At 37.6% G+C, this 7500-nt stretch overlaps 1 protein-coding gene across 2 annotated transcripts in view; it reads right to left on the bottom strand.

Moving 5' to 3' along the window:
• The window catches only part of LOC136847844 (homeobox protein abdominal-B-like), a 601387-nt gene that overhangs the window by 100741 nt on the left and 493146 nt on the right, over nt 1-7500 (bottom strand). For both annotated transcript variants that reach the window (XM_067119812.1, XM_067119814.1), the window contains exon 3: nt 748-857. The gene's annotated coding sequence lies outside the window, so the exon portion shown is untranslated. The remainder of the gene's footprint in view (nt 1-747; nt 858-7500) is intronic.

Below are 7500 nucleotides of genomic sequence, written 5' to 3'. Positions count from 1 at the left end.
ACATTCTGAATTTCTTAGCATTCTCATTATTCTTATAATGCTGTTCCCAAGGTCTACGAAACCTTTAACCTCATTCATACCAAATTCAGTCTCTCATTAAAAACACCATATTCTAACCTCTTCTTGTGTCGCTTGTAATTAGTGGTGTTGTATCTTACATTTAAACTAACACTGTTAACAGTCCATTTCTAGTAATTAAGAATATGTCACAATCTCATAGGCTTTATAACCCCATGGCTACATATCTAAATTCTTTTAAAACCTCATAATCAATACATAATACAGTTTCCTTACAAACTACACACAATATAACAGCAAAACTTAAATATATGAAGAATAAGAGATAATAATACTTTAAAAGACAGTTTTGAAATTTTCAAAGACAGATATATATTCATAATAATTACTTTACCAATCAACAAAATAATGATGAAGCTGAATCGAATTGGCAAAGACATCTGAATTTATAATAATTACTTTACCAGTCATAAAAATAACGATGAAATTGAATTTAATTGGCAAAGACATCTGAATTCATAATTACTTTACCAGTCATAACAATAGTGATGAAACTGAATTTAATCATCAAAACAACTATTACTGACTAATGCTAAAGCTACGTTCTAAGTCACATGAACAATAAATGAACTTAGAATAGTATGTACTTGTAAGGCCTCAATCCGTGCTGGACATGAAGCTAGTAGGGAGGGAGAGAGGGGGAGAGGGATGGGGGGTGTGGTTTCTAACCGTGAGTCCTTTTTTTAGAATTCAAAAGGTTGTTGTCGAAGTCGGGCAGGGGCTAAGAAGGCCTCTGGTCCTGTCGGGGTCGTCCTCGCTGGAGGCATTGAGGTCACACCCTGCAAGAAAAAGAAGACAACAGGCCTTAATAGGTGTGGTTTGATAGCATGCATAAATATAAGTAAATACTATAAGTAAGTATTTGCATACTGTAAATAAATGCACACACACCCACACACACACACACACACACACACACACACACACATATATATATTATATTATACAGTATATACATACATACATATGTATATATATATATATATATTGTATACACACATTATATACATATATATATACATACATAAATATATATGTATATATATGAGTGTGTGTATATATATCTCTTCTTTCCTCAATTCAAGTTCAAAAATGTAACGTCTAAGTTATTTCTGTGCATTATCACGCGACATAAAACAGTCGTTAAAAGGACTGTCATTTCTACCATTTTTGAAGAAAACAACTTATGAAGTAAATAGAAACATTAGAAATGAATGATTTACAAGCTAAAATAAGTGGCTTACCTGTTTTTTTTAGTAAGATTAGAAAAAACAACACATAAAAAAGGCAAAACACACTTTTCAAATCTTTGTCATTATATTTATATAACAATAAAATGAGATAGTGGACATATATGTTTAATGTGCCGAGGAATCTTACCTTAATTTAATAAGGACATACCTTTGAAACAAGATCCACATAAATAATACAAAACTGTATAAATATGAAAAACAGCGAGCCACAACAATGAGAAACGACTACCATATCTTAGTTTTAGGCCTACGACCAGCTCCGTTTTCTATAGACCTAAGTTATCGATCTGGAGCTGACGTCACGTAAGCCACGCCCCCACCAGGAGGACTCCTCGCACAGATTGGCGAGGAGGAAGGGACTGGGGGAACATTTCTCGCGTTGCGAACTCGCGAACTCCTCCGCCGTTGGCTGATTGCATTGTTATCAAAATCCTTCAGAGGGGAAGAAAAAAACTTCCACGCACTCGACGCGTCGTCTGGAGGGAAGGAAAAGGACTGCGAAGGAGGCTTCTTTCAAATTCAAATCGAGGCGCAGGATACGTAAAGGAAAAAGCGTTCGATGGTTCGGCAGGGCGGCAAAACTTTCTTAATTCGATAAAATGGTTGATTCCGCCGCTCCGGCTCCGTTACAGAAATGGAAGCGGCGTTGGATATTAGGTGGATGTTAAGGATGGTTTCTCAATTCATTAAATTAATGGACGTATCAGTATAGGATGAAAACTTATACTTAACAGTTACGGCAAGAAAGTTTGACAATATACTCACGAGTTTACTATCCGAGATGTAAGTTATTGTTTAAACAATTTTATTCCTTTACAAAAAGACAGTTTATGTAAATTACATGTCAGTCACATCACTAGAAAGCAAGGTCAAAGAGTATGAACACTCAGCAAATACAATGTTTCGAGGAATATTAATTAGAAGAGCAAAGCTGACGAAAATATACGACATGACACCTCAGAGGCAGAGGAAGCAGCCAAGGGGAAAGGAGCCTTAGACTTTAATTAACGGAAGGGGAGTCTATATATAGCAGAGTTGTTAACAATATCTCCGTCAACAATAATAATCATATTGGAATAAGAAATGATAAACTCATTATTATTATTATTATTATTATTTTTATTATTATTATTATTATCATTATTATTATTATTATTCAGAAGATGAACCCTATTTATATGGAACAAGCCCACAGGGGCCACTGACTTGAAATTCAAACTTTCAAAGAATGTGTTCATCTGATAGAAGTAACAGAAGGTAATGGGAAATACAGAAAGATCAGTTATTAAGAAAGAAGAAGAAGAAGAAGAAGAAGAAGAAGAAGAAGAAGAAGAAGAAGAAGAAGAAGAAGAAAGAAAAACAAACAAACAAAAACCGTTTTACTTAAAATGAGCGCCCCAACGAATGAAAGGAATTTTTATAAATTATTACGATAAAAAATAAAAAGCTGTAAAACGCCCAACGCTAAATCTCACTCATCTACTTCACTATTTACCTCAGACACCTTCCCCCTCTCTCTCTCTCTCTCTCTCTCTCTCTCTCTCTCTCTCTCTCTCTCTCACAAATTACTACGATTACAAGATAAAATAAAAAAGTCTGAAACTCCCAAAGCTAAATCTCACTCTGCTTCCCTATTTACCTCAGAACACCTCTCTCTCTCTCTCTCTCTCTCTCTCTCTCTCTCTCTCTCTCTCTCCCTTCCCCTTTTATACCGTGCGAAGGGAAGAAGAGTCGGCAGGCAGCAGGCAGCAGGCAGCAACGGCAGCACCAGCAGCAGCCAACAACCAATAGCCATTTACATGCTGATCAATTTGCAACAGTGCAGCCTTATTGATTATGCAGACTCGACGGTTGCTGGGCATGGCTAGGCTGCCAGGTGGTGAGGGTGAGAAGAATCCGCGCCGGGTAGGGGTGGGGGTAGGGAAGAGGATGGGGAGGGAGGAGAGGACAGAGAAACGGGTTCCCTTGATGGGCATGAAGGAAAAGGGAGGGGGAGGAGGAGGAGGGGAGAACAAAGCCGGGAAGAAGGGTTATAGGAACTAAGATGGAAGACTGGAAAGAGGTGAAAATGGCCCCATGGTGAGGAGGAATTGGCCGAGGACTTAAAATAGAGTTGGAGGGAATTCCGATGTCATAATTCCACGGTACTTTGACTAAGTTTAGTGGAATTCTGATGTCATAATTCCGCCGAGGAATTCTCTGATGTCATAATTCCACGGTAATTAAATGGAGTTGAAGGGAATTCCGATGTCATAACTCCACGGTACTTCGACTAAGTTTAGCGGAATTCTGATGTCATAATTCCACCGAGGAATTCTCTGATGTCATAATTCCACGGTACTTAAATAATGTTGAAGGGAGTTCTTAAGTCATAATTTCACGGTGCTTGGATGAAGTTTATTGGAATTTTTATATCATAATTCCACTGAGGAATTCTGGTGTCACAATTCCGCTGTACATGACTATACTTTACGGGAATTCCGATGTCATAATTCCACGGTACGTAAATAAAGTTTAAGGGAATTCTGATGTAAAAATTCCTCAGCAAAAAAATACAGTTTAAGGGAATTCTGACGTCATAATTCCACGGTGATTAAATAAAGTGAAGGGAATTCGGACGTCATAACTCAACGGCACTCAAATAAATTTTAAGGGAATTCTGGTGCCCCAATTCCATGGTATTCAAATAAAGTTTAAGGGAATTCTGGGGTCATAATTCCACGGTATTTAAATAGAGTTTAAGGGAATTCTAGGGTCATAATTCCACGGTATTTAAATAAAGTTTAAGGGAATTCTTACGTCATAATTCCACGGTAACGAGAAAGCTTTCATGATGGTTGAATAACTCAATGGCTCCTTGAGCTGGGGCAGAACAATAAGAAATATATATAGCTTAATAATTTTCAAAAATTCTCATTAAATTTGGATAATGAAACCTATGTCTCTCTGTTCGTTACAAGAAATCGTTAAATTTCATCTTAGGTGGATTAAGCTGAGATCCTCAGTCTTAGAATTTGTATATGGATTACGCTGAGATCCTCAGGCTCAGAATTTGTATGTGGATTAAGCTGAGATCCTCAGTCTTAGAATTTGTATGTGGATTAAGCTGAGATCCTGTCTTAGAATTTGTATGTGGATTAAGCTGAGATCCTCTGTCTTTGAATTCGCTTTAATTTATCAAAGATTCACTGCTCATGTCTTCGGCCTATCCAGGAGGATGGTACGTAGGGGTGAACTGCTAAGCCTGTATTAATTTTAGTACCTCTAGTGATATATTTATTGTCCTTCGACAATAAATATATGATGTAACTCCTGATGCAGTCATTCAGTCGTGTGAATATGAACTTTACTAATTGGTATAATTATCATACACCCGGCACCAGTTTTACTGTGCACTGGAAATACCACAGTTAATGATGACTTGGTCTTACCTTACTCCTGGAGCACTGCAAATTATGGCAAGTAATCCTTGCTGTCAGATAGTTGATTAATGTTGGCAAGGCTTTCATTATCTGCTGAGATGATGAATGCCTGTCTAATGCCTTCGAGTTCTTGGTTTTTCTATAAATGGAATATAAAGCTGTATGTACAAATATAATGGTTGCAGGGTAATAAAACTGCAAGACAACCAAATTAACTACCACAACCATGTCATCACTAATAATAATAATAATAATAATAATAATAATAATAATAATAATAATAATAATAATATTAATAATAATAATAATAATAAGAAGAAGAAGAAGAAGAAGAAGAAGAAGAAGAAGAAGAAGAAGAAGAAGAAGAAGAAGAAGAAGAAGAAGAAGAAGAGGAAAATAAAAAAATAACTCTATCTCCTACACTCCACAGTTCCACGTAACTCACTGTATGTCAGTAAGAGTTCTCCATGCAAGATGGATATAAATACATCCTAAGGACTATGCAAGTTCCAGAAAGAAAAATACCCACAACGTGACTTCAGAGAAGTAAAGTTCAACAACATCAAAAAGATGCTGCGGAGGCGACAACAGGAAAAACATTGCAACACCTGTTCTGAGCCTCACCAGACTCGGACTCAAATAAAAAGAAAGGTCAGGTGTTGGGTCAAAAACAAAGCTTCCTTATCAGTATCAAAGGCAGATGCAATCTTGGAACTGATTTAATCTGCTGAGTACCTATACGGGAATTACTTTTATCTTCTGCGTATTATCTCAGTCAACTTCTTACAGACAGAGGAATAAACATGGAAAGCAAAATTGAAAGTAAATCACCATAACAATACAAAGAAAAAACTTACAAAATCGTACCGTTAATATTAATACAAACACTCCCAGAGAGAGAGAGAGAGAGAGAGAGAGAGAGAGAGAGAGAGAGAGAGAGAGAGAGAGAGAGAGAGTTGTCCGATGTTGCTTTTGAGAGTTCTGCACATCTTCATCACACACACACACACACACACACACACACACAGAGAGAGAGAGAGAGAGAGAGAGAGAGAGAGAGAGAGAGAGAGAGAGATTGTCTGATGTTGCTATTGAGAGTTCTGCACATCTTCATCAAAGATCATAAACGAACCTAATGTGGGTTAGGTAGGGAGGAGTGCCAATAGTGGGCGAGGGTTGGGAGAAGACCTCAGACGTGGTGGTGTTGGGGGTGTGTGAACGGGATGTAGAAAGGCACTAGGTAGAGGGAGGTGACCTGCCTAACCAAAGCATCAATTATCTAATACCTGCATATGGTGGCAATGTGAACCGTATTAGCAAAATTGGTGGCAGGACTGGACTGAATACAAAAAATGGTGATAACATAGAGAGAGAGAGAGAGAGAGAGAGAGAGAGAGAGAGAGAGAGAGAGAGAGAGAGAGAGAGAACTGCTGGTGTAATTCAGTTCAATTTTAGCCCCAAGCGAAAATACAGGGCATCTGGTACGACAGGTTATTGCAAAGTCTTGCTAAAATTCTTAGGTATTAAGCAGCTGTTGCGAGAAGATTACTTTTTTAATATAAAAACTGTAGCAAGAGATTACGATTACTGTTCTTAATAAGCCATCTAAAAGAAACATCTGAAATACAAGTCTGCTTTTGATATTTACGGTCTGGTCGAAGGCAGTGACTGCTGTGACGTTAGTTGTGGACAACACAATGACAAAAGGTAAATTTATCCTGGTTACAATATCAGCATTGAATTCTAATGAGAAAAGGAACTTGTGGCTGGCTTCCTCCAACACTTCAAAGGCTTCAAAGAATATCAGGTAAATTTATCCTGGTTACAACATCAGCACTGAAGTATAATGCATAAAGAAACTTGTGGCTTCCTCCAACACTTCAAAGATTTCAAAGAGTATCAGCACCGAAATACTCACATGAGAACCACAGATTGTTCGTTGCGCATCTCGGTTGTCAAAAGCTTTTATTAACTAGGGAAGCAGTTGCCCAGGTAGTACAACTGTTAATGTTACTCTAAGAGGAAACGAGAAGCTTACGAATAAGAGAGAGAGAGAGAAATACATGATATACTCGCCTGCCAAGTTTTATAGGTAATTAGGTCATTACATTTCAGGGGACACAGAGACCCATCATTATAATAGCAGCTTATGAATTATAACTTCCCTTCAACAATCTCATATAACAAAAAAAAAAGTAAGCATCATAAACGACATTCATAAGTATTTTTTTTCTCTCAACATAAATTTTAGGCTCTTGACGCTGCCAAACATACGCACGAGAGAGAGAGAGAGAGAGAGAGAGAGAGAGAGAGAGAGAGAGAGAGAGAGAGAGAGAGAGAGAGAGAGAGAGCAATGGCAGTAAATGTTTTGGTATTGTAAAAAAAAAAAAAGGAATTGATGAATAAAAAGAAAAAGACAATAATCAGCCTGGTTCGATATGGCAGAATTTGTCTTACAGAATGTTAACAGTAAATCACTAGCGTTATCTACCTGTCCCCCTGTTTGCACAGACATCGTCTTCGCAGCGGGAACAGCGAGAGAAATGGGTCTATTCCAATAAAAGAAAAAAGGAGAGAACAAGAGAGAAAAGTACAGAAAAATAAACGAAAAAAATAATTGGCCAATGGCACTAATGATCAACCTCCTATAATTCATGCCAGCCTTAACTGAGATCTCATGACAACGTGGCAAGATTTATGCCCTTGTCATATGGAAGAGGTCCAACAGCTCACACGCGACGTTACGT

This window comes from Macrobrachium rosenbergii, chromosome 17 (genome assembly GCF_040412425.1).
Source record: "Macrobrachium rosenbergii isolate ZJJX-2024 chromosome 17, ASM4041242v1, whole genome shotgun sequence".
Lineage (NCBI taxonomy): Eukaryota > Metazoa > Arthropoda > Malacostraca > Decapoda > Palaemonidae > Macrobrachium > Macrobrachium rosenbergii.
Note: the sequence above shows the minus strand (reverse complement) of the source record. Positions and strands in the feature narration are given on the sequence as shown.